At 42.2% G+C, this 26,945-nt stretch overlaps 2 protein-coding genes across 7 annotated transcripts in view; both read left to right on the top strand.

The window, feature by feature from the left end:
- Positions 1-26,945, top strand: part of lrrc8db (leucine rich repeat containing 8 VRAC subunit Db) — a 107,785-nt gene that overhangs the window by 40,644 nt on the left and 40,196 nt on the right. Inside the window, exon 1 of one of the 6 annotated variants that reach the window (XM_043698746.2) lies at positions 18,940-19,092. The exons of the other annotated variants lie outside the window; for them this stretch is intronic. The gene's annotated coding sequence lies outside the window, so the exon portion shown is untranslated. Of the gene's footprint in view, positions 1-18,939; positions 19,093-26,945 lie in introns of those variants that run through there. 6 annotated transcript variants of the gene reach the window in all.
- Positions 1-26,945, top strand: part of LOC122554163 (volume-regulated anion channel subunit LRRC8C-like) — a 102,505-nt gene that overhangs the window by 17,947 nt on the left and 57,613 nt on the right. The window lies entirely within an intron of this gene.

Here is a 26,945-nt window from a genome sequence, read left to right on the forward strand (position 1 = left end):
ATCATCTAACCGTAGAGAAATCAAGGTCTCACTGTTTTCTTTTAAGCACCATGGAAATGAAGCATATTTAAACAACAGAATAATTCTCATGACTTGCCAAGTTCCTTCAGTAACCACGTGCATATTTTTTAAACTAGGTTACCGGGTACTCTGCAGGGACACATCTCTATATTGTGTGTGGGCTATTATACAGCTGTGCTCTGCATGTAAAGGGTAGCCACAGACACCACATACAATGGAAATCATCCATATAACCAAAAAATGTACTTCTGGCCTCCCCCTTCCCCTCGCTTCCACAGATAGAAATCTTCCAAAAGCAAATCCAGCCCCTGATTCCAGAATTATCTCATCATTGCTGATGAGCAACATAGGAGCATGTACAGCCTTTGAGGTATCAGTAGATCTCCTTTCTGTATCTGTAGAGACGTGCCAAACCTCTGCCCAGCACCATTATCAGAAATTCAAGGTAAACTGTTTACTTAAGAATTAGATGTTAACCTATGTTTATGAAACTAGCAAAGGCATCAGTCAGACCGCAGCTATGAACAGTTTTGGGCCTCCTTTCTGCCTAAGGAAAGATATTTAGCAACCTTTTTTATTATCCAGCACCAATGGATTCCGGAGTGCATTGGTTGATCAGATATTCCGGATAGTAAAGTAATGCAGGGGATATACACATCACTGTTATCCTTTTATAGCATAAATCACTCAAATAATCTGACTTTGCCTTAAATAAAACTTACCGGGAGAGAGACCTCTTGCTACTCTGATAACGCAACAGATTGGAATATGAGAACAAATTGAATGAACTGTTGCTATTTCACATGGCCACTCAATTGAACAACAAGTATATTTATACTGAGGTAAGTAACTCAAAAACTGTAATAATTGGACGGAATAACACAATAAACCTCGCGGTATTTGAGGTGTATAATTTTGGCCGGTTTGTCAAGGTTGCCAGTTCAGGAGATGCTGGTTAAAACAAACCTTGCTGTACTAACATTGCAGGCAGTCCAGTTCAATGGGCCCACCGTGGGTATGGAGGGCCAGCCTTAGGAAGAGAGGTTGAGTATTGGACCTGTAGTCATTGGATTCCAGAAGAATGAGAGGCAAGCTCATCAAAACAAGATTCTAGGGAAACTCGACAGGTTAAATGCACTTCACCTTTTGGAAGATTCTAGGACCAGAGGATATGATTAAGTGGTAACCCTTTTAAGACTGAAGAGGAGGAATTTCTTTTCCTGAGGGTAGTGCATCCTGTGGCATTATCTGTCTCAGAGGGCTGTTGAGGCTGAATTGATTTGATTTATTTAATGTCATGTGTATTTTGTTACGAAAAATGTTGTATAGCATTGCCACTGTCCAGCGCCATCTTAAAACACAGAAAGAAACCAAAACATAGAATATGAAGGAAGAAAAATGAAGATGTAAAATGTCCAATTTTATCAAGTTAAAAATCTCACAACACCAGGTTATAGTCAAACCGGCTGGACTATAACCTGGTGTTGTGTGATTTTTAACTTTATGTACCCCAGTCCAACACCGGCATCTTCAAATAATGTCCAATTTTATAGTTCTTGTTAAGTGTTGGGCCATGGGCCATACGTCATGGGTCCAGTGGGCAGATACAAACCCCCCATCGCCACCTTGCTGCTACAGGATCAGAAGTTACCATTCCTTGGCACCATCTTGCTTCCACTGATACTCTCGCCACTGAGTCCTTGCTGGAGCTTGCCAGTGCAGGCACCACCGATGCTACTGCATCACATAGTGGGCCCAAACCTGCCTCTGCCATGAGTTGGCGCAAGGGAACACTAACACACCTCTGCCATCGACACTTGCCCGTGCTGCTGTGTTTACTCCAATTTGCGCTGCTGGGCCTGCTCACTGATCCTGTTATCATGACGACTGAGCTCTTCACCAAAAGGGAAGTAAAATAAAATAGAAGGGGGAAAAAAAATGAAAAGAGCAAATGAGCCCTGAGCTCAGAAGCCCTACTCCTCCACTATCTTACCAGAGTATAGTTAAGAATATTCAAGGCTGTGAGAGATTTTTAATTAATGATGAATTGGAGGGTTATGCGGAAAAAGCAGGAAGGTGGAGTCGAGGATTATGAGATCAGCCATGATTTCATTGAATGGGAGAGCAGACTCAATGGGCTGAATGGCCTACTTCTATTCCTACAACTCATGGTCCGGTTGAATTTGCTCCATTCCCAGTGCTCAAAATTGAGGCTTATTTGAAGTTCATTACAAGACTCTGAGCTTCCAGTGGCCTGCCATTTCAACACACTACCTTATTTCTTGGCCATTATCTCTGCCTCAGGCTTACTGCAGTGCTCCAGTGCAACTCAACGCAAGCTAGAAGAAAAGCATCTCATTTTCTGCATGGGAATCCTGCAGCTTTCTGGACTCCATCTCGAGTTTAGCAATTTTAGGGCTTGAAGCAACTTCTCCCATGCCCTTACCCCTTACTGTGCCTTGTTGTCACATGGTTTTCAATTACACACAACACATTGTTAGCCACTAACAGTCCCCATTATAGTAAATATTCCTTTTTCCTAAGCTGATTATTATCCACTCCTTTTGTCTGTCCCACTGTCCCCGTCTCTCTTTTTTGGGGTCTATTTCCAGCAAACATCTACTCCTTAACCCCTGTCTGTGTCCCTGTCCCTGTCTCCCCTCCCGCCACACGCACGCACGCGCGCACACCAAAACCCCCATCTACTACATAACAAACGACCTCCTATTTCTTCCTGGCTTTGATCAGTTCTGAAGAAGGGTAACCGGACCTGAAACACTACCTCTGATGTCTTTCCAGATACTGCCAGACCTGCTGAGTATTGCCAGCGATTTCTGTTTTTGTTTCTTGTTGGGCAGTACGGTGGCTCAGTGGTTAGTACTGCTGCCTCATAGCACCAGGGTCCCAAGTCCGATTCCAGCCTCGGGCGACTGCCTGTGTGGGGTTTGCACATTCTCCCCGTGTCTGCATGGGTTTCCTCTGGGTGCTCCGGTTTCCTCCCACAGTCCAAAGATGTGCAGATTAGGTGAATTAGCCATGCTAAATTGCCCATAGTGTTAGGTACCCATAGTGTTAGTCAGAGGGAACTGGGTCTGGGTTGGTTGCTCTTCGGAGGGTTGGTGTGGACTTGTTGGGCCGAAGGGCCTATAGGAAATCTAAATTAAATCTAAAAAATCTAATTGTGTTCTTCCATGAGGTGGATAGCTAAACATATTCTGGGAACTGAAAGCATGATTTTGCCTTTTTTTTTGCTCTCCGGAAACTGCCGTCCTTACCTGGTCTGGCCTATACAGGACTCCAGACCCACAGCAATGTGGCTGATTCTAAAGAACAATACAGCATAGGAACCTTCAACTCTCCAAGCCTGTACCGACACATTTTGTCCTTCCATGCTAAAACTGTCTTCATTTAGAGGATCCTCTATTCCCTTCCTATTCATGTATTTGTCCAGGTGCTTCTTGAATGCTGCTATTGTATCTGCTTCCACCACCACCTCTAGCAGTGTGTTCCAGACACTCCCCACCCTTTGTATGAAAAACCTGCCTCGCACATCTGTTTTTAATCCCCCCCCCCAAACCCTGCACTTTCAACCCGTGTCCCCTAGTAATTGACCCGTCCACCCTGGGAAAAAGCTTCATATTTTCCACACTCTATCCATGCCATTCCTGATCTTTTAAACTTGTATCTTAGTTGCCCTTTGGACAACTAAGGATGGGCAATAAATGGCCTAACTAGTGATGTCAATATACCATGAACAAATTTTAAAAAAGGTTATTAGCTGAGTCAGGGGCTGATCTGTGCAAAGCTGCTCAGGCCTGCTTTGGATCTGAAAGTGTCGTTCAGCAAACGTTTTGAGATGCTGAAACCAAATAAGGACTTGTTGCAATGACTGCCTTTGCTGTGTTGTTGTAAACAATCCTGTTGGGAGGATGTGGGAAGAGACGATAAAATGGGCTGCAATGTGATTTCCTTAATGTTGGCAGCAGATTCTCGGTAACTGTTGGTAATGAAAGGTGGCATGAGATTTATTAAGACTCCTTGTCAAGTAATCAGTTACTGTAATCTATGATACTCTGTGTATTGTTAACCCAATGTCCCTCTTACCTGGGTTGATTGTAGCTTAACTTGACAGAATTAAAGTTTCCCTTCTAAGATAGTTCTGAAGGTTATTTTGAAAACTCCTCCATTTCAGTAGTCTTGACTGTTAAGCAAAGTAAAATCGCTTCTAGCACCAAATAGTCAGTTTTACTCTGTTCTGTTTTGAGAAAGCGATCTTGGCACATTAAAAAAGGACTTCCATGTATAATGTATTTCATAACCTTTTGACATCTGAATGTTTCTAGAATGAATGGAATACCTTTTGAAGTACACTTGCTATTGTCATGTAGGAAATGTTACAGTGAATAACAAGTTCCTACAAAGAGACATGTGTTAACGACCAGCCCAGTGTCTGGAAGGAATGGGGCCCTGTTTCTTTATTCAGAAGAGAGCCAAAAGAACATTTTAGGAAGTGGGAATATGTTTACATGTGACAATATTTTATCAAACTGATTTATTTTTTGTGACACACTTATTTTTCTAACTTGTTTCTTTATAACTGGAATCCTAGTGAATAGAGTCCAGTGCACGACAGTTCACCGTGCTATACAACATTGCAATAGGTCACCAAGCTTCATATCATCATTCTTAGATTACTTAGTGTGGAAACAGGCCCTTCAGCCCAACAAGCCCACTCCGGCCTTCCGAAGAGCAACCCACCCAGACCCATTCCCCTACATTTACCTCTTCACCTAAGACTACGGGCAATTTAACAATTCACCTAACCTGCACATTCCGGAGCACCTGGAGGAAACCTACGCAGTCACAGGGAGAATGTGCAAACTCCACACAGACAGTTGCCTGAAGCGGGAATTGAACCCAGGTCTCTGGCACTGTGAGGCAGCAGTGCTAACCACTGTGCCACCATGCCGCCCAGGAATGCCTTTTAAAAATAATGCCTTTAAAACTTTGTCCTTCCTCTTTCCAAATTAAAGCAAGTGGAAACCAGCTAAAATGTACACCTGAAATAAAACTCAAGTTAGTTGTGATAATCCAAATGAGAGCAATCAAAGTCTCTCTAAAATAATCCAAAAGCTTCAAGTTGTCCTTGCTCACTGGGGAAATATATTGGAAATCAAGCCCAATTATTCCGAGAGTGGAAGGCAACAGGAGGTCTTTTTTTTTTTTACAATGGGCATATAAAATTCTCCAGCTTCCCTGATTTGCAGACCCAGGTTGTTAGAAAGCGCAGACTTGGTTTCTGTATTTAACAAGATTACTATTTATTTCAAGTAATTACACTCACTTGCTGCAAGCAAGCAGTTATAAAGTACTATATAATACTATAAATTAAAACTCTCATCTCATTATAAACTACTTCTTATATGTGTGTGTGTGGGCATGCAAACAGACAGGGAAAAATAAGTTATAGACAGGAAAATTGCAAGGCGATTTAGTGGTTCCTATTAACGAATTGCTGAGATGATTCTTTATGTTGGTCAGAATGTTGGTGTTCAGCCCTCTTCAGATGTTTCCACTAGTTTGTAATAAACAGAAGATGGCTGGTTCATTTATAAAGGTTCTCTGATTCATCAGTTAAAGGTTACAGCTTACAACAACTACTGAAGGAAAGATTAACTAGTTATTTTCAGGTTTAAAGAAGTTTTTAACTGCAGAGAACAGGTTTGATTTCTGTACCGGCAAGATCAAAAGACTCCTCTCTATCTTGTTCACATCCCTAAGCTGTTTGGTTCTCAGGTAACTAATCATATGGTTGTTGGTAAGCAGAAGGCTTCTGTCATCAATAACTGGTCACTAGTCCATAGACCAATTGACTTCCTTTTGCCATCTGGTTGTATCTGTACAAAAGTCCTTGGGTCTAATTTGTTTACAACAACTTCCTGATATGGTGAAATGTCACCAAAACTGGAACATTTAACTCTGCTTTCTCTCTGCAGATACTGCCAGACCCATTGAATTTTGCCAGCAATTTGGTTTTTTTTCCTCTCCGATCTGTAACATCTACAGTTCTTTTATTTATTGTTTCACTTCAATTCCAGCTTTTCAAACAGCTGTTTATACAATCCTTACCATAAGTATCAGGTTATTTGCTTTTCAAAAATGCAGCAGTCTCTTAAAATGTTAGTTTTAAAAACAATTCTTTCTCACTTCAGTCCACAACTTTTAAAAAGAACATAAAAATCTAATGACCGTCTCTGCAAAGTAGGCCTTAAATATAAAAAAGCAACAGATGTGTTCATATTTTGGATGTCAAAAGAAGGATAATAACAGAATTGTTTGCATCAGTTTTGCACAAATTTCAATTTTTGCTTTGTTATTCATGTACTAGGTGGGAGAAGGTGGAGTCTGTCTGTCTTTTAGGAGACAGTGAGGTCTGCAGATGCTGGAGGTCAGAGTTGAGTGTTGCTGGAAAGGCACAGCAGGTCAGGCAGCATCCGAGGAGCAGGAAAATTGACGTTCCAGGCAGAAACGTCAATTTTCCTGCTCCGCGGATGCTGTCCGACTTGCTGTGCTTTTCCAGCAGCACACTCTCAACTCTGTCTGTCTTTTGCCAACTTCCCCCCCTCTACCTTTTTTTCATTTGTACTAATAAATGGGCGGCACAGTGGTTAGCACTGCTGCCTCACAGCACCAGAGACCCGGGTTCAATTCCCACCTCAGGCGACTGACTGTGTGGAGCTTGCACATTCTCCCCTTGTCTGCGTGGGTTTCCTCCGGGTGCTCCGGTTTCCTCCCACAGTCCCAAAATGTGCAGGTTAGGTGAATTGGCCATGCTAAATTGCCTGTGAATGCAGGGGAATGGGTATGGGTGGGTTACGCTTCGGCGGGTCGGTGTGGACTTGTTGGGCCGAAGGAGCTGTTTCCACACTGTAAGTAATCTAATCTAATCTAATTAGGATAGTCATTGTGTGGAACTTGTGTACGGCATGAATGTTACTTGCCATTTATCAGCCCAAGCCTCAATGCTGTCTGGGTCTTGATGGCACAGGCACAGACTGCTTTAGTATCGGAGGAACGGTATGAAATCCTGTGATCATCAGCAATACGTCTACTTTTGGAGGGATGTTCACTGTGGGTTGGGCCGAGGACGGTATCTTCAGGAACTCCTGCAGTAATATTATGGCACGAAGATGATTGACTTTCTGACGCTGATATTTGTGGGGGGAGGACGCTGCCACCATTCCTCTTTCAGGGCCTGTTTAGTGAGCCTTAAAAAGAATAGGCTTTTGTTTCAACAAATGCAAGTTTACTGCATGAGGACAAGCCGGTACAAGTTATATTACCTAAGTAGACGTTGTTATTAAGATGGCACGGTGGCTCAGCAGTTAGCACTGCTGCCTCACAGCGCCAGGGACCTGGGTTCGATTCCAGCCTTGGGAGAATGTGCAAGATCTGCACAGATGTTCTCAGTGTCTGCATGGGTTCCCTCTGGGTGCTCCAGTTTCTGCATACAGTGCAAAGATATCCAGGTAAGATGAATTGGTCATGCTAAATTATCCATAGTGTTCAGGTATGTGTAGGTTAGGTCCATTAGTCTGGGGTAAATGTAGAGTAGGGAATGGGTCTGGGTGGATTACTCTCTGGAGGGTCGATGTGGACCTATTTCCACACTGTAGGGATTCTATGAAGGCTACTCGTGCTTCATTGGGATGGTATGCTGGAAATTGAGCCCTGCACTCCCACAAAAGCTAAAGATTTCCTCAAAGAAGGCAAGACTCCCTAATTTACTTGTCATTTAGATTCAGATTACTAGAAAGCAGGAAATGGTTTCTGTAGCTATTGAATCGCTGTTTCATTATATATGAATATTCGTTTACCTGTGGTTAGGATCCATGTACTGTTGACTTTTAACTTCTACTGGTTAAAACTGCAACTCCTATATAAAATCTTTCCCTACACACGTGAGGTCAGGCACAAAAGACCAATTGGTGTTATGGGTGGAGGCAAACATTGGGAAGGCAGTGCTGTGCAGGGTTTGCTGAGATGGTCCTTATGCTTTGTCAGGGCTTCCTGTTTGTCAGTCTTTCTGTTCTCCAGGTGCTTCCTCTTGTCGGGTTCAGAGTAACTGGTTCACAACTTTAGTCTCTGACTTATCAGTTAAAAGCAACAGCTTACAGTAACTGGTGAGGGAAAATAAATAGCCTTTCTTCATGCTTGAATGATCTTTATTGCAGAGAAAAAGACACCACCATCCATTCAGTGGCCCAAAAACTTCTAGCAATATCATTCACACCCACAAGCTGTCCAGCTCCCTGTGAGCCAGTCACATAGTTGTTAGCAGCCTCTGCCATCAACAACTGGTTATCTCTGCACAGACTAATGAGTGACTTGTAGCCAACTGAATCATATTTTGTACACCCCGTGGGTGCCAGTTTGTCTGGAAGCAAATGGTCTTGGTGGGTGAATAAGTTTTTTAATGGCAATGTTGTCCATACTTCACCATTTTGCTGATGATATAGGGTAGACTAGGGCAGTAATTGTCTTTCTGATTAAATCTTGGGCTGTTTGGCACATTGTGTGGTAGATGCTCATGTTGTAGCTGGACTGGAACAGCTTAGCCCATTTCTTTTGTAATCTTTGCTATATCCAGCGTTTTCAAATTTTCATGCAGAACATATTGGATTGGATGAAGGCTGGTTTCTCTGATACTGGGGAGTTGAGGGGAGACTGAGATCAATCATTGATTCAGTATATACTTCCATCAAATGCTTCAACCCTGACTTTTGCACTAATGCTGGGTGCTATCATTTTGCAGATGGCAATGTTCATGGAACATGTCCCAAATCATTTCGGATATATTCTAAAGTTATGTACAATCAGTGCAAGAAATCTGAAACTAACATGGAAAATATACAAGTTAACAGTAAAATGTCAAGCTCAAAATATCCTAAAACATTGCTAATTCATTTCTGGAACACCCTTGTTCTGGCTGATTAGTGTGCAGAAAATAACTTCAGATGGGTCAGTTTTAATTTCAGGTTTTGGAGCTTGACCAGGAAGGCTGTTATGGTGCAGTGGTAGTGCTCTGACTCTGGGCCAGAAGGCTCCGGTTCAAATCCCACTTACTGAAAGATGTTATGACACATCTCTGGAGTTGATTCAAAAATGTTTTTTTTTTAAATGGAAGGGAACTTGAGCAGTAGTGTTGCCATGGTGCAGTGGTCATGTCCTTGCCTCTGATCAGGAGGTCAGAGTTCAAGTCCCATCTGCTGCAGAAATATGCAATCACCTCCAAGCAGGTTGATTTGCAGGTAATAGGAGCTTGAGCAGTAGCTGATGTCAGCCTGGTGCTTTGTGGAGAGCAAGCTTTTGAAGTAAACACCTACTAAGGCTGTGCCTGCACAGAGGGAATGGATGATTGCCAGGCAGTGAAGGGAGACCAGACACTCTGTGCAGGAGCACCCTATGTGGATACCCTTTGGTATTCAACACTAAATGCTGAGGGTGAGGCTTATTAATAACATTAAAGTCTATGAAATAAAATGAATGGATGTGTTGTTGGTTAAGTGATGAGAAATAGGTAGTGATAAACAGTTGTTTTCACAGGATATGTACTACAGCTGTTGCTTTTCTAAATGTATATTAATGAGGAAGAGTTGGACGTGCAGGGCACTATTTTAAAATTTGAGGATGAAAATAATGAAATATTGTGGGCTTTCTGGAAAATAGTCATAAATGACAAAATGGCATTGACAAATGAAATGGCTGGATGTGTAGCAGGCAAAATATAATGCAGAGAAATGTGAAGTGATATATTGTGGTAAGAAGAATGGGGAGAGAACATAAAAGCTAGAATTCTGAAGGAAGTGCAGGAGCAGAAAAATGTTAGAGTAAATGTGCACAAATCACTGAGTGGCAGGATGGATTTGAAAAGTGTTTGGTAAGGCATGCTGGATCCTGGGCTCTGCCTTGATTTATAAATAATATGCAATCCCAGATGTTATAATGAACATTTTTATAAAGCGCTTTTTCCCCCTCAATTCTGCGCACTGTATTTTAGGGAAGGATGTGAAGGCATTCGAGGTGAGAATTGGCTCTAGGAATGAGGAGCCTCGGTTATCTTGATAAGTGGAGAAGTTGTAACACTGAGGAAGAAAGAAGAGATTTTCTAGAGGTTTCTGACAACAATTCTGGAAGACCCTGTTACCATTCCTGGAAGGGTCGTGTTCCAAAGTGATTTGCTGAGCGTTATGAAGCATCTGCTCAAATGTGTTTTATCAGTGCTCATCCACTGATTTTCCCCTTAGTTTATTTTCCCGGCCCATTTTAGACAACTTTCTTCATACCTCCTGTAATTGCTCTTATTTAAATTTGAGGATATTGGGTTCGAACTTCAGATGCTTTCTTTCAAATGAAATTCAAAATTCTGCAATGTTGTGGTCACTTCTCATGACCTTTAACTCTGAGATCTCCTTTTAATCCTACCTCATTTTACAATAGGTCTAAGATACTTGTTCCTGTGGAAATTCTGCTTTAAGAAACCAGTGTTGAAACTTTATTGCTGGAACAGCACAGCAGGTCAGGCAGCATCCAGGGAACAGGAGATTCGACGTTTCGGGCACAAGAAGGGCCTGTGCCCGAAACGTCGAATCTCCTGTTCCCTGGATGCTGCCTGACCTGCTGTGCTGTTCCAGCAATAAAGTTTCAACTTTGATCTCCAGCATCTGCAGACCTCACTTTCTCCCCGCTTTAAGAAACCAACCTTGATGAATTCTACATAAACACAAATACCATGTTTCTCTGCTCATCTGTTTTTTCTGGTCAGTATGTTGATTAAAATCACCCATGATAATTGTTGTGCATGTCTTGCACGCATCCACTACTTTCTGATTTAGAGATGAGAAAACTCTTTAAGGGTTTACAGACATTCCCAGCAAAAACGTCTTTCCCTGCTATTCCTTATTTCCACAAAACCCATTCCAGATCTCAACCTATTGTATCTATATTGCAATTCGCCACCATACTGACACGCTCCTTTTATTAGCAAGACCACCCCACCTCCTTTTTTCCAAATTTTTTTTTTGCCTGAGTATTGAGTTCCCAGTCTTGGTCACCTTGCAACCACTTCTCTGTAATATCTGTCAAGTCAGATTAATTTCTTTGGCATCATCTCAGATATCTTGTTACAAATGCTGTGTATTTATATAAAATGCCTTCAACTCTGACTTTTTACAACTATTATTTACTCTAGTTCTAATTTTTACTGCACTGTTCTGCACATATTTTCTACCTTTCCTGTCACAAGTTGATTATTATTCACTTCTTTGCTACACTGTACCTCTGTCTCTTGTTTAACTCCTGTCTTATGCATTCTTCAAAGAGAAAAATACAAGATGTGTCTGCTGTTTGGGATATAATTCACAGGGGATGGTATGCTGTTGAGCAGGGGTTCATTAATCCCTCATTATCTTTTGTAGTCACCAATTCATGAGGCTGTGATTTACCTCTTTCCCTTTTTAAAGGATTGTAGTTTGAAGTTCCCTTTGCGTTTTCAGGTATGACATTCCATAGGTTAGTGTCTCTGCACAGTCATATAAGTTATAGCCAAAAATGGCTGTAGCACCCATCTTTCTACACTTTCAATCTCTCCCAAGAATCTTAACCATTTAATTTAGGTTATTGACTAAATGTACACTTTTTTTTATATTCGTCTGCCTTTAACATTGCCTGCTTCTATTTATCCCATTCTTCTAAACGGTTTCTATTCTCTTGCATTCTTCCTCAGTTCCTTCCAAAAGCTATCCCCCTTCATAAATCCTTTTTGACTATCTCGCTGGCTAATTGAGCTTTTGCAGTTTACCCACCATCAAGGTAAGGTTAATTGGCTACAGATTCCTGGTTTATTGACTGGATTCCTGGATTCTATGGTCAAGATACTTCATTATAGTACTGAGGAATTGTTCTTTTAGATGAGATTTTGATCCAAGAGTCCGTCTGCTGATTCAGTTGGACATAAAAGATCACATACCAAAACTTATCCTTCAAGCAGCATCTCATAAAGAGTTAAATGTACTTGATTTCAGGTGTATCATTTCTGTGCTTAAATTGGAGACTGCATGTGGGTTACATGGGATAATCAGCATAACGTGAAGCATTTTGCAATGTCATGGGGATGTCAGAGACACTATATAAATGAACTGCCTAATGTTCTTTGAAAATTATTTAAAAACTTGCCTTGTGTTCAAATCCAATTAAACCATGGCCACCATTTGCCACATATTTCCTTGTTATCCTTCGGCTATCCAGGACCAGTTCTCATTATGCATCCTTCGTTGTGTATCAATGATAATTAATTGGATTCTTGAAAACCACAAAATGTACGATATGACCAAGAGCCTGAGGCAAGTTGATTCTATCTGTCAATTAGATGGAAAGGTGAGTTCCTGAACAGCACCTGTATTATTTATGGAAATCCATCTCAAGTGGCTTTTCTAATGCTATCTGCCTGAGGTAACCTTCTGGCTTTTTTGACTGCATGGGTTTGGCATGGAATGATGACTGAAATTCTATCCAAAGCACACTGTATTTTAGCTTTTTCAAATAGTAATATCTATTTAGAATCCTTTGAATTACAGGAATGTGTGTGTGGAAGTGAGGGAGGCGTCTGGAATCCAGAAGGAAGCAATGAAGGGGCTTTGCCGATAGGTTTGATGTTCTTGTCACTGGTGTGGGCAGGAGTTGAAGGAAGGATGAGCAGACTCATCACTGCATTAGTGCAGGAGATTTAAAAAGATGGAGGTAGGGGCAGCATAGCTAGAAGAACGAATATTATTCTCTGAAGCCAAGAGCATGGACCTCAAAGTCCAGTGTTGCCTGTGTCCTATCAGCTTTAACGATATCTAGGCTGGAGAGGGAGGATTCAATTTGTAGTATTTCACATGGGCACCACGGATACAGGTAGGACTAAAGAAGATGCTGGGCAGAGTAGATAGGCCGATAACCTCTCATGTACTCCTATCCCCACCCCTCTCTTGAGAATATCTTGCAACCTTTTCCCAGCTACAGCCCATTCTGAAGAAGGGTCACTGGACCCAACTCTTTCTCTCCACAGATGCTGCCAGGTCTGTTGAGTTTCTCCAGCAATTTCTGTTTTTGTTCTAAATAGGCTGGGGTCCTTTTCCTTTAAAGCAGAAAAGGCTGGGGGAGGGGTGGGTGATCTGAGTGTACAAAGTTATGAGGGGTGTAGATAGTGAAGAAACCATTTCCCTCAATAACCAAGGGGCACAATTTTAGGCTAATCAACAGGGGATTTGGGAGGGATTTCAGGAAAAGCTTATTTTTAGATTCTGAGAGTGGCAGGACACCAGAATTCCCTGCGTCAAAGGGTGGTAAAGGCAGGAGCTATCAAGATATTTAACAACTGTTTAGATGAGCAAACAAGGCTGAGCCAAGAGCTGGAAAATAGGATTAAAATAGATGCTTGATGACTGGTGTGGACTGGATGGGCTGAATAACCCTGTGCTGTAAAAGCTCTATGTATGCTGGGAGAGTATGAATAATGAGTTAAATAAAAAGGCAGAGCCACAAAGGTGGTAATTCCTGGATAACCATCTGCTGCAATCACATTGGTCTGTGATAAATAAGATCGGGATTTGAATGTGTGGCTGAAAGACTATATGGTTTTGACATGTGGGAGACTGGAACTTGTACCTAAAGAACCGTCTTCACCCGAATCATTCTGCGACCTCTGTCCTGGCAAATTATTTAACTACGGCTGTAGGGAGGCTTTAAAATTAAATGGTGCGGGAGGATCGCATGAGGAAAGATTGGTGATGTTAATGAGTCCAGACTTTGTTTCTATACTGTCTGCCTTCTTTTAAAAAGTCATGGATCTTCAATTATCCTTTCCAACTTGTAATATTTGTGTACATAATGCCCAATGTTCTCTACTCCTAAACTTGCTTTTAAAATTATATGGTTTAGTTTGTATTGTTTCTAATCCATACATCTTCCCAAATGCCTGATTTCACACTTGCCTGCACTAAATTACATTGGTCATGTGCATGCACATTCTTCCTGTTACTGTGCACCTCACCGTTTGCTATGTTTCCAAGGTTCATGATGTCTGCACTGAAATTGCACCCTGGCTGTTGGTATATATCGAAAATCCTATTGACCCTGGGGATGCCATTGTAGACTTGGCTTCAGTCTGAAAAACAACCATCCCATCAGCACTCTGCTATCTGCTGCTTGGCAACCCCTGGGGAAAGTGCTTCTACTGAAATATTGTGAATAGAGTAGCATTGAGCTCTTCATTTTTTTAAAATTTGCAGTTAGTTTTTTATGTAATCGGAGATTTTTCATTATATAACTCTTCATTGCACTTCTCCGTTGACCCAAAGTTAAAAAGAATTCATTTTGAATTTCAGTCAAGACTAACCTGTGTACAAATATTCACTCCGTTCACACATAGGAAAGTCCAATACAGAGGAACAAGATTCCAAGCATTGTGTTTTTTTGTGTGTGGGTCTTAGCTGAGGAACGTATGTTAACCGTGACAGTGGGATAATTCCTTTTGCTAACTCAGTTGTGTAATGTGACCTCACATGCACCTGGACAGGCAGCTGGGAGCCTCTCGCTTTCTCCTGTATTCATGTTCAGGTATCTTATGAAGCCCATGGGAGAAAAGGTCCCAAAGTCTTTGTAACGTCTTTGGAGAGCCTGTAGGGTGGGGCTTTGAACTCTCATTCTATAACAGTCCATTGTACATGACCCAGTTTTCTGAGGGGAATATCGACTTTTCCTAATTTAACTATCCATTTCTGTTAAAACCTTTTAATTCTTTGTGGTTTTTCAAATTGGTTTTTTTTAAAAAAGAGCATTCCGTTTGTGTTAGTTTGGGACTTGAGTCCAGTTCAAATGATTCTATTCTATAGGAAAATCACAACTCCAGTTCTGTACTTGTTGACGAGAAGATCATTAAAAATTGACTGGTTTTGTAATGACATATGACAGGTACAGTTTTTGCCAAGTTCCTGTTTTGTTGTTGTAAGTGAGAATAGTAGAATGGCTGACTTTCATCCCCTGGTTACTTTTGTGGTCTTGTCTGTGTGCGTGGCTGCTCGTTTATTTTTAAAGGTACATAGACCACAGTTCCTCAGTCTTGCAGCAAGCTTCAGAAATAATTCATTATGTTCTCTTCTCTCCTATTGCCTTGAGTGGAATACTAATGGGGCCAGGGAAAAGATGAATTATGACTCCTGAATCATGAAGAATTTATTGGAATTTCCAGTTGTGGAAATGATCTTGCTTGTGCCTTCTTTCGAGAGGCAGTAGTTTCTCTGAAATCATCCCAAAGCCTGCTTTTAAGGTATATACTAATCTTGGAGTTAATGCAATTTTAAAAAAAAATTTAGACTGTTTCCTGCAACTTTTAATTTCTTTTGCTTGAGCGGTCAGCACCCTCATGGACTTGCTTGTGTGCAACTTCGTGAGGTGAATGTTAATAAAACCATATTTTCTGACAGTTATTAACACAAGCTGCTTTGTGCACTGTGAACTCCTGGCACTTTTAGCGTCCTGACTACCGGCAACCTGTTAAATAATAATCTGATGCATTTTAATTGTTCTCACACAAGATGTGGGCGATCGTCAGTGCCCTAACTCATCGTTAATCCTCAGCATATCCAAGACTGCTTTTGTTATACAGTGTAGTAAATTGGCTGGGACGCCTCTCAAAGATCCCAGGTAACACATGCTGCAGCTTAATGTGACTTTTTTGCTAGTCTTGTGGTGTGACTGTTACTCACTTGGGAGGGAGGGAAGGAAGGAAGTACAGTATTAGCAGCTCCTCATCTAAATGCTCTGCCTGCATTAAAAATGTGATTTCTAACCAAACGTTGACATGTTCATATTTGGGTTACCATTGTAAACATTTGACATTTATTTTCCTCTTGGCAGCAACTTTGAGTTTAATGCATCAGTAAAGAGCTAGTGTCAGAAACCCCAGTGTGTAATTTTAGACTCCTTTTAGCAATATTTACTGTCATCGCTGAATCAGTGCCCTGTAGATTTAAAAAGCTCCAGTATGTTGTACGTGCTTCACTAATTATATGCCATTTAAGGGAATGCCTTTGGGGAAGTACATCTGGTCAGGAGGAGAGGGATGTACTCTTGAATTCAATTTAATTAGAGATCTATTGCCCAGATTAAAAAAGAGAATTAAGCCATGCATCATCCATGTAAGATATCTTTTTAGCTTTGTTGAGGTTTGTGTGGAATTAGATCACCGTGTGCAGTGATTTGGACTTTTCTGTCAAAGTCTCGAACTTTATTTTTGATGTATTTCCATGTCATGTATTACCATGTGTCTTGGTAAGTTCACTGCAGTAATTCTGTGCCATGCCCCTTTAGAGATTTCCCTCTGTGTACCAGGCCCACCCTTTTCTATCTCCTTGTGCCGAGTATGACCAATGCCATCTCATCTCTTTCTATGAAAATCACATGCCTAATAGTCTAAGAAGGTTCACAAAAATACATCCACTCTATAAAACCTTCACGATCTAATGGGCAGTATCCCCAGGACCTGATCAGGTGTACCTAAGGGCATTGTGGGAAGCTATGGGAGAAATTGCTGTGCCTCCAGCAGAGGTATTTGTCATCAACAGCCACGGGTGAGGTGCCAGAAGCCAGGGGAGTGGCTAATGTGCCACTATTTAAGAGAGGCTGCAAGGAAAAGCCAGGGAACTGTAGACCTGACTATAGAACTATGAGCCTGACATCACTGGTAATTAAGTTGTTGGAAGGGATTCTGCCAGACAAGGTTTACATGCATTTGGGAAGGCATTAGGGATCATCAGCATGGCTTTGTACATGGGAACTCAATTCTGACAAACTTGATAACTTTTTTTTTGAAGAGGTGATCAAGAATTTAGATGAAGACAGAGCAGTATATGTTGTCTACATGGACTTTAACAAGACCCTTTGACGCGGTCCCACATGGTGGCTTGTTTAGTAAAGTTAGATCACATGGGATCTAGGGAGAACTAGCCAATTGGATTTAAAAAATTGGCTTGACAGTAGGAGACGGTAGTGGTAGAGGATTGTTGTTCGGACTGGAAGACTGTGCTGCAATGATCAGTGCTGGGTCCACTGTTGTTTGTCTTTTATGTAAATGATTTGGATGAGAAATTAGGAGGCAGGGTCAATAAGTCTGTGGGTTTCACCAAAATGGGTGATATAATCACCAGTTAAGAAGATTATCCTAGAGTACAACGAGATCTTGATCAGCTGGGTCGATGGACCGACAAATGGAAGATGGAGTTTAATTTAGATAAATGGAAGGTGTTGCAGTCTGGTAAGGCAAACCAGGGCAGGCGATGCACAGTTAAGGGTCGGGCACTGTGGAGTGTTGTCAAACAGACACCTAGGTGTGCACGGACATAGTTCCTTGAAAATGGCGTCACAGGTAGACAGGGTGGTGAAGAATGCACTTTGGCATGCTTGCCTTCATTGGTCAACATTGAGTATAGGAGTTTGGACATCATGTTGGGGCTGTATCGGATGTGGTGAGGCCATTGTACAGTTCTGGTCACCCTGCTGGAGGAAGGATGTTATTAAACTAAAAGGGAGCAGAAAAAATGTACAACTACGTTACTGAGACTGGAAGGTTTGAGTTATAAGGGGAGGCTGGAACTTTTTTCCGTGGAGCATAGGAGACTGAGGGGAGACGTTATAGAAGTTTATAAAATCATGAGAAGCATAGATAAGGTGGATAGCCAAGGTCTTTTCCCCAAGGTAGGGGGAGTCCAAAACTAGCAGGGATAGGTTTGAGATGAGCAGGGTAGAGATTTAAAAGAGGAGAAAGTGAGGACTGCAGATGCTGGAGATCCGAGCTGAAAATGTGTTGCTGGAAAAGCGCAGCAGGTCAGGCAGCATCCAAGGAACAGGAGAATCGACGTTTCGGGCATAAGCCCTTCTAGAGCCCTGGGGGGCAACTACTTCACACAGGGTGGTGCAAAAATGGAACAAACTGCCAGAGGAAGTGGAGGTGAGTACAGTTACAACATTTAAATGACCTTCAGAAAAGTACACTAGTAGGGATATGGGCCAAATGCAGGCAAATGGGTCTAATTCAGCTTAGGATACAGCATGAATGAGTTGGACCGAAGGGTCATTTTTCTGTGCTCTGACTCTATAGTTCTGGTACCCCTGGGAGAGATGATAGAAAAGAAAGCAAAAATCTGTGACCAGTTCAGGAAATATTACATGTTCAATACAGTGTAAGTTAAACTAGTAAAACTTTAAGTTTGAAAATATGCTTTGGATGTGAGGAGAAAGCGCTGTCCTACCAGCTTCAGAATAAGAATAAAGGACACCCTTAACCTTGCTTCCTATTGAAAGGATAGAATAGTGAAGTACCTCTAAAGATTAGGAGCCAAAAGGCATTAAGTTCATCCGCTTACTCCATTAACAGATGGCCTGGTCTCTAGAATTGCATCAATTTTTGTGTTCTCTCATTAGTGATTGTTCATCTTTCTTCATTGCCTACAAATTATGAAATTTGATGGAACATATCTGGTTGCTGCAACCTCAAGCCTAGCACTTGATCATTTTACTTCAGTTGTGGAGCTGCAGGGGACCAGGAAGTTCATGATCCAGCTGGAAATTGATTGATTTTTACTGAGACTGAGCATGTTGTCATAAAAGACATGGTTGAATGTCACGAGGTGCTGGACATTCCTGAGTTTTGCAACATATGCAGGATTCTCCTGACTGTGGTTACAAATTCTTTGTGAGCTGTGGCATTTTGAACTCTAGGCTGGCCAGTGAAATTGATCATTACCGCCTACAGACAACTGTTAAAATGGGTTGCTGTATTTCAGAAGTTTTGCCAAATTTGCAATTAACTGGCTTCACACAAGCTTGTGACGTGTGAACCAGCTTACAGCACTATCTGTGAGAAAAGCACCTTAAAGCCAAACTGTTGTTCTGCTGCTTCTAGTCAATTTGAACTTCTCATGAAGCTCAGTGTGGATTGACCTTGCATCGCAGATTGGATTGAATGGGCTGGTGAGTATGTGAAGAAACATTTCATATATTGGGCATATCGTGAATTGTATGCAATTTCAGGGTCTGATTCCACCTTGAAAAGCTATAGTGCTTCCCCGATAGTAATTAGGTAATAACAGAATGAGGAGGGTGAAGAGTACCTTTTTATTACTTATTACATTTCTTCAGGAGCGATGTCTAATTGTATGCTCCTTTTTAATTTAAATGAGCAAATAGTCTGAAGCACTCAGCCACTAGAGCATCTGGATTGTGGTAAATTGCAATAGCAAAACCTCTTGGGATATTTACAAGGATGTTTGCAGGGTTGGAGGATTTGAGCTTTAGGGAGAGGTAAAATAGACTGGGAATTTCCCTGGAGCATCGGAGGCTAAGGGATGACCTTATAGAGGCTTATAAAATCTGAGGAGCATGGATAGGATAAATAGACAAAGTCTTTTCCCTGGGTTTGGGGGGGTGGGGAGGGGAGTCCAGAGGGCATAGGTTTAGGGTGAGAGGGGAAAGATATAAAAGAGACCTAAGGGCAACTTTTTCATGGAGGGTGCTATGAGTATGGAATGAGCTGCCAGAGGAAGTGGTAGAGGCTGGTACAATTGCAACTTTTAAAAGGCATCTGTATGGGTATATGAATTGGAAGGGTTTGGAGGGATATGGGCTGGGTGCTGGCAGGTGGGACGAGATTGGGTTGGGATATCTGGTCGCTATGAACAGGTTGGACTGAAGGGTCTGTTTCCATGTTGTACATCTCTATGACTCTATGACAGTATTGAATTTTACTGAGAGGTGGTCAGTAAAATTAACCTAAATGTGGGAAAATAAATATGTAAGCGTTCAACCTCGTTTTCAATCACTCTCACGCTAGAAGATAGGTGAAAACGTTCTGTTGTGCCTTTATCTCCAAGTTGAGATCTGATATGCAGTCATAATATTTAACTTTTCTGAATTACTCCAGTTAACATCATTCCTACCGAGCAGTCGAGAGCACAGATGTGACACAAGGTTATTTAAATGTCGTAACACTTGTGAAGTTGGTTTGAATATAACTTATTCCATGGATGATGTAGTATGGTGAATGTTTGGGGTAGGATTTGCTGTTGAGTCAGTAATGTTGAAGACTTAGTTGTTTAGAAGTTGCAAAATGGCCTTCAAGAAAATTTCTCTTCTAATAAGGAATCTTTTGTGTGTTTATGCAACTGTGCTAAATGAAATGGCAAATATTGTTTTTTATAGTGCTGATTGGAATATAAACGTTGGCCAGGGCATGGCAAAAATTATTGTATTCCTCATCTTGTAGTACTATTGTGCCACTTTAGGTCAAACAGAGTGGGAACTGGATGGCGCACTTTATCATCCCATTCAAAAAGGTGGCACTTCCATGGTACTACATAGGTATCTCAATATCTTCTCATAATACCAAGTTATATTAATGTTGACTTCAATATTAAGCTATTTTTCATTATTTTTAATTGAATATGTTTCAGCTTTCCAGTGAGTCACAACTATAGCTGGATTTTATAGGCACCGTGATTTCTAATATTCCCCTCCTTCTCCCCTTACCAATTAAAAGGTGGAAGATAATGTGGCAGGTGAAGTGGGCACAAACCCCACTCAAGTCTCGATTAGAGTGGTGCTGGAAAAGCACAGCAGGTCAGGCAGCATCCGAGGAGTGGGGAAAATCGATGTTTCGGGCAAAAACCCTTCATCAGGAATGCCCGAAACGTCAATTTTCCTGCTCCTCGGATGCTGTCTGACCTGTTGTGCTTTTCCAGTACCACTCTAATCTAAACTCTGGTTTCCAGCATCTGCAGTCCTCACTTTTGCCTACAAAGCCCACTCGTAACCCTGTCAGCTGACCTGCAGCAACGTCACACTGGGTTTAAAGGTGGGACTTTCACCTCTTTCTCTGGAGGAGGTCCTGCCAGAAAGAGCCTTTAATAGAGCTGAGAGATCAACTAGCAAACAGCTGCCGAGCTTCTTGCACATGTGCTCATCCCATTACCAAAGTAAATCGAGCAGAAATGCCTCAAATGGCATGATCGTGGGTTTTTTTTTATTTTGAGGGCAATCATGTGGGTAGGAGACAGATTTGTACCCACTAGCCCCAGGTGTAGATTGGAGGCAGCCACCAGTTGTTAAGTGTTGAGATATTGTAGTAAAAATGGCCAACCTTCTGGCTCCTATCCCCATGTCTCCTTTATAGCTCAGAGCTAACTTGATGCCAATGGTTGGCCCCACTGTCTGCCCTTACACCCTTGTTGCCAATCACCTAGCAACCATTATAAATATACTTCAGGAGCCATGTTTAGGTGACATAAAGTTCTAAATCTTTTCATGGCATTTGAAAAAAAATCTCCCATTCGATACATCTAAAACTGTCACATACTTAATCACATAAAAACAACTACAGAACAACCTCGATTATCCAAACAAGACGAGTGGGGGACATTTTGTTCAGATAACTGATCTGATCATAAACAAAGGAAGCATTTACGGGACCTTGTGATCTTGTTCGGATAATCAGAAATTTGGATAATTGATGGTCAGATACAGAGGTTGTTTTGTATTTGCATTCATTACACCATAAAGACAATTCATTTTCCAATATTCTCTTTGATCTGTAATCAAACTGTGACCCCTTATGAAAAGCACCCATTTATTCAAAGGCTGGTCATTTAAATAACATGGTAGTTCTTGCCTAACCCCGCCTCTCCGCCTCTCCCTCATGCTGAATACATGTACTGACTATTTTGGACTTCTACTGTTTTTTAGTTTAGATTTCTGGCATACCAATTATTTACTTTTGCAATGAAGTTCTTACTGTAATTGTTAATGGAATTGTTAAATTGTTACTGTGCCCTTACCTCCTGTGTTAAACATTTCTAGTTTGCGGTTCATTTGTAGCTATCTAGTCCATTTGTTTGACTCTGTTTAGGAGAGCAAAGAACCAATAAAGGGAATGTCGGTCACCCATGGGAAATCTCTCATCCATAATTCCATGCGGCTGCACAGTGAATCAGTGGTTTGCACTGCTACCTCACAGTGCCAGGGACTCTGGTTCAACTCCACCTTCAGGCGACTGTCTGTGCAGAGTCGGTACATTCTCCACGTGTCTGCATGGGTTTCCACCCACAGTCCAAAAATATGCAATTTTAGGTGGATCACCCATAGTGTCCAGAGGTGTTTAGGCAAGGTGGATTAGCCATGGGAAATGCAGGGTGACAGGTATAAGGTGGGGGTGCTCTTCAGATGGTCACTATGGACTCGATGGGCTGAATGGCCTACTTCCACATTGTACAGGTTCTATGATTCTATAATCATCACTGAAGCAAATCAAAATGGTATTTTCATGTGATGGTGCAGTTGGATGTTATCTGTACATGTGGAATAGTTCCCTTTTCTATTCGTTTTAGCTAGACCAGCTTTACTGGCTCGAGTAGATTTTATACTGTATTAAAAATTGAAAAGGCTCCTTCAGTTGCACCTTTCAAACTCTACCACTGGAAGGATAGAGACAGCAAGCCAAGCAACATCTACAACACAAGTTCCCTTGTACAGTTGCCTACCATCCTGACATGCAACCATCTCGGCTGTTCCTTTTTTGCCAATGCATCAAAATCCAGAAACACCATCTTTTAACAATGCTGTAGGTGTACCCATTACTTACCCCTCATCCCTTGCACCATTCATTACCCCCAACTTGTGTGATTTGGGATGTGCAGTTTTTATTTCTTTGAACAAATTCCTCCCTAAAGTGGACAACAACAAAACTGGAGGACAGATCTTGCATCCTGAGGGGGAAATGCTGAGAATCGAAAGCATGAAACGAAGTGGAAAGAAAGATGAAAGTGTGTTGATTTAGAGGATTATTTGAGTGATCAAAGGAAATATGTTATTAATTGCTTAGTGATGGGTGCATTATGCTAACTCTCTGATCGAAAAAAGAGACCAAGAAACACGAAAATAGAGAAAGTAATCTTGCACCAGCAACTTTACAAGGATCCAGCAGCTGTAGTACAGGATTTCTGCATAATGACTGGGTCTCTGCTACTTACATCCTCTACCATGCCTTCATTGCTTCAAGAAGCAACCATTAGGTTAGCTTTTCATGTTGCTCCCTTAGTAAACTTCAGCTTATCCAAATGTCAGCCTCCATTGTATCTCACACCAAGCCCTGCTCAGCCACTTCCCCTGTGCTGACTGACTTCTTTGGTTCCTGGTGTAGCAAAACCTTCAGTTCACATCCTTGATAGTCACTCCTGTGAAGACCCCAATGTTATCCCAGCTGATGGTACTACTGGAAAGGTCAGAAACCTGGCTTTGTGTAGTAGTAGTGGTAGTAGTAGTAGTAGTAGGTGGTGGTGGTGGTTAATGGTAGTGGTGGTTAATGGTGGTTAATGGTGGTGGTGGTGGTAGTGGTTAATGGTAGTGGTGGTGGTAGTTAATGGTAGTGGTAGTGGTAGTAGTTAATGGTAGTGGTAGTAGGAAGTGAGGTCTGCAGATGCTGGAGTATCAGAGCTGAAAATGTGTTGCTGGAAAAGCGCAGCAGGTCAGGCAGCATCCAGGGAACAGGAGAATCGACGTTTCGGGCATAAGCCCTTCCTGAAGAAGGGCTTATGCCCGAAACGTCGATTCTCCTGTTCCCTGGATGCTGCCTGACCTGCTGCGCTTTTCCAGCAACACATTTTCTGTAGTAGTAGTAGTAGTAGTAGGTTAGTTAGAGTTTTAAAAATTCATACGGATTGAGTATCGCAGCATTTATTGTCCATCCTAGTTGCTCTTGAAGGTGGTGATGAGCTGTCCCTTTGAACCACTGCAATCCATGTGCGGGAGGAGAGGAGTAGATCCAGAATGCCATTAGGAAGGGGGTTCCAGTATTTTGACCCAGCAATTGTGAAGAAATGACGACATACTTCCAAGTAAGGGTGGCGAGTGGCTTAGAGGGGAGCCTACAGGTGATTGTGTTCCCGTGTATCTGCTGTCCTTCCAGACTGAGTACAATTCTATGGATGGCCCGCAGCACCCTGTCTAGATTTTGCTAGATCTGGTTTGAAGTCTATTCCATTTGTGACAGTAACAGTGCTACACTGAGATTATTCTCAATATGAAGATGGAACTTGGTCTCCAAAAAAAAAACGTACAAATAAGGAACAAGAGGAGGCCTTTCAGCCCGCTCTGTCATTCAATACGATCATGGCTGATCAGATTTTGACCTCAGCTTTACATTTGTGCATATCTCCAGTAATCTTTGATCTACCTCCATCTTTAAAGATTCTGCACCTAGTACCTTTTTTGAAGAAAAGGATTCCAAATACACTGAACCCTCAGACGACATGTTTCCCCATCTGTTTAAATTGGGTGTCCCTTTATTTTTAGCCTCCACTCTATCACAGGAGACCAACTCTACCTTTGACTCCTAGTTCTATTCATGAAGGGAACACTGCCTGCAGAATGTTGATGGTGGAGGGAAGGTGATGAATGGGTTTGGTGATAGCATCCTGTTGGAGGTGGCAAAGGATGATCCTTTTGAATGCAGAGATGAGCAGGGTTGAATAGAAGGACAAGAAGCATCCTGTTTTGGCAAGGCGTGGAAGAGGAGATGGAAGAAGTGCAGGAGATGGATTGGTCATGACTTCAGGCCATGTCACCCACATTGGGTGCGGAGAGTGAGATTAGGAATCTCAAACTACTCTGAAGAAATTAAAAGGACTGTGGCTCAGTGTACTGTCCCTACTTCTGAGCCAAGAGGTCCAGGTTCAAGCATCTCCTGCTCCAGAGACATATCATAACATCTTCAAATAAGTTGTTTAGAAAATATCCATCCTGATGAACTTGTGCAGTGATGTCCTGTAGCTGAAATTATTGACATTTTCTGCTAGGTATGAATCCAGCCAATGTAGTTGGCACCAATTGTGGAATCTAAGCTGTGTAGATTTAAGTCTGATGCCAATTGCAAACTACATTAGGTTTGTACAGAATCACTTTCTTACCCAGCAAATGCACAGACTAAGTCCTAGATTGAATGGAGTTAGGTAGTTGGGTTTTTACTCTTTCTTATCATACAGGGCGCTTGACCACATAATCCTGAGAGGCTCTTCCCCTCCTGGGGCATAGTTTCAGAATAAAGGGTCATATATTTAAGACTGAATTGAGGAGGAATTTCTTTGAATAAATGCATCTTTTGAATTTTCTACTCCAGAGAGCTGTAGGGATTGAGCCATTGATTTATATTCAAAGCTGAGATGATCTGGCTCTTGAAATAGAGGGGAACTGCGTGCTACAAGGAACAATAAGGAAAATAGATTTGAGGGCATGACCAGATCAACCAAGCTCTTATTGAATTGTGGAGCAGGTTCGATGGGCTGACTACCTACTCCTGCTATTTTTTTGAGGTAGACGTTTCAATATGTCAGAAGACGGGCATGTATTCACAATGCCCCTTTCACAACATCAAGGCATTCTAAACCAATTACCCAAATTCACAAACCTGACCACCCCAGTTGATCCATCAACTCCGCCTGCTCCAGTCCCACCGAATTTATCTCCTCATACCTTGACACTGTCCTATGCCCCTTGGTCCAGGGTCTCCCCACATACATTTGTGAATACCATCCACCCCGTCTGCCGCCTCCATGATTTTCAGTTCCCCTGCTGCTAATGCGTTGTCTTCACCATGGACATCCAGGCCCTGTACACATCCATCCGCCACAACGTAGACCCCCAAGCCTTTCGTTTCTTCCTGTCACACCGTCCCAACCAGTACCCTTCCACTGACACGCTCATTCAATTGGCTGAACTGCTCCTTGCCCTCAATTTCCCCTTCGAATCCTCCCACTTCCACCAGACCAAAGGGGTAGCCATGGGCACCCACATGGGCCCCCGCTATGCCTGCCTGTTCGGGTACATGGAACAGTCCATCTTCCACAGCTACAATGCACCATTCCCCACCTTTTTCCTCTGCTGCATCGATGACTTTAGTGGTAACACCTTGTGCTCCCACAGAGAGGTTGAACAGTTAATCAACTTCACGAGTACCTTTTTGCCCTGACCTCGAGGTTGCCTGGACTATCTCTGACACCTCCCTCCTTTTCCTGGACCTCTCATTCATTCTCCATTTCCTGTGACTGACTCAACATGGATATCTTTTTCAAGCCCACCGACTCCCACAGCCACCTGGACTACACCTCCCATCCTGCCTCCTGTAAAAACGTTATCTCCTATTCCCAACTCCTCTGCCAAATCTGCTCCCTGGTGGACCAATTCCACCATAGAACATCCAAATGGCCTCATCTTTCAAGGACCACAATTTCCCCTCCCATGTGGTCATTGATGTCCTCCAGCACACTGTCTCCACTTCCTGCACCTCCGCCCTTGAACCCCAATGCAACAAGGACCGAACCCCCCACCCCATCATCATCATCAAGCCAATTTTGTACCTAATTCGCAAGCTCTCTGAATCCCATATGATCTAACTTTACTAATTAGCCTCCCAGGTGGAATCTTGTCAAAGGTTTTACTATAATCCATGTAGACAACATCTACCGCTCTGCCCTCATCAATTTTTTTTTTTTGGTTACATCTTCAAAGAAAACTCAACCAAGTTTGAGACATGATTTCCCATGCACAAAGCCACGCTGACTATCCCCAATCAGTCCAAATGCATGTAAATCCTATCTCTCAGAATTCCCTCCAATAACTTATCCATGAACGATGTCAGGCTCAATGGTGTATAGTTCCCAGGCTTCTCCTTATAGATCCTCTTAAATAAAGGCACATTATTAGCCGCCCCCCAGTTCTTCGACACCTGTGCCATGCTGTCGAATGATATAAACATCTCTGCTAGGGGGCCCCACAATCTC

Source organism: Chiloscyllium plagiosum, unplaced genomic scaffold, assembly GCF_037043375.1.
Source record: "Chiloscyllium plagiosum isolate Xiang-an unplaced genomic scaffold, Cpla_swu_hap1 HiC_scaffold_9, whole genome shotgun sequence".
Classification (NCBI taxonomy): domain Eukaryota; kingdom Metazoa; phylum Chordata; class Chondrichthyes; order Orectolobiformes; family Hemiscylliidae; genus Chiloscyllium; species Chiloscyllium plagiosum.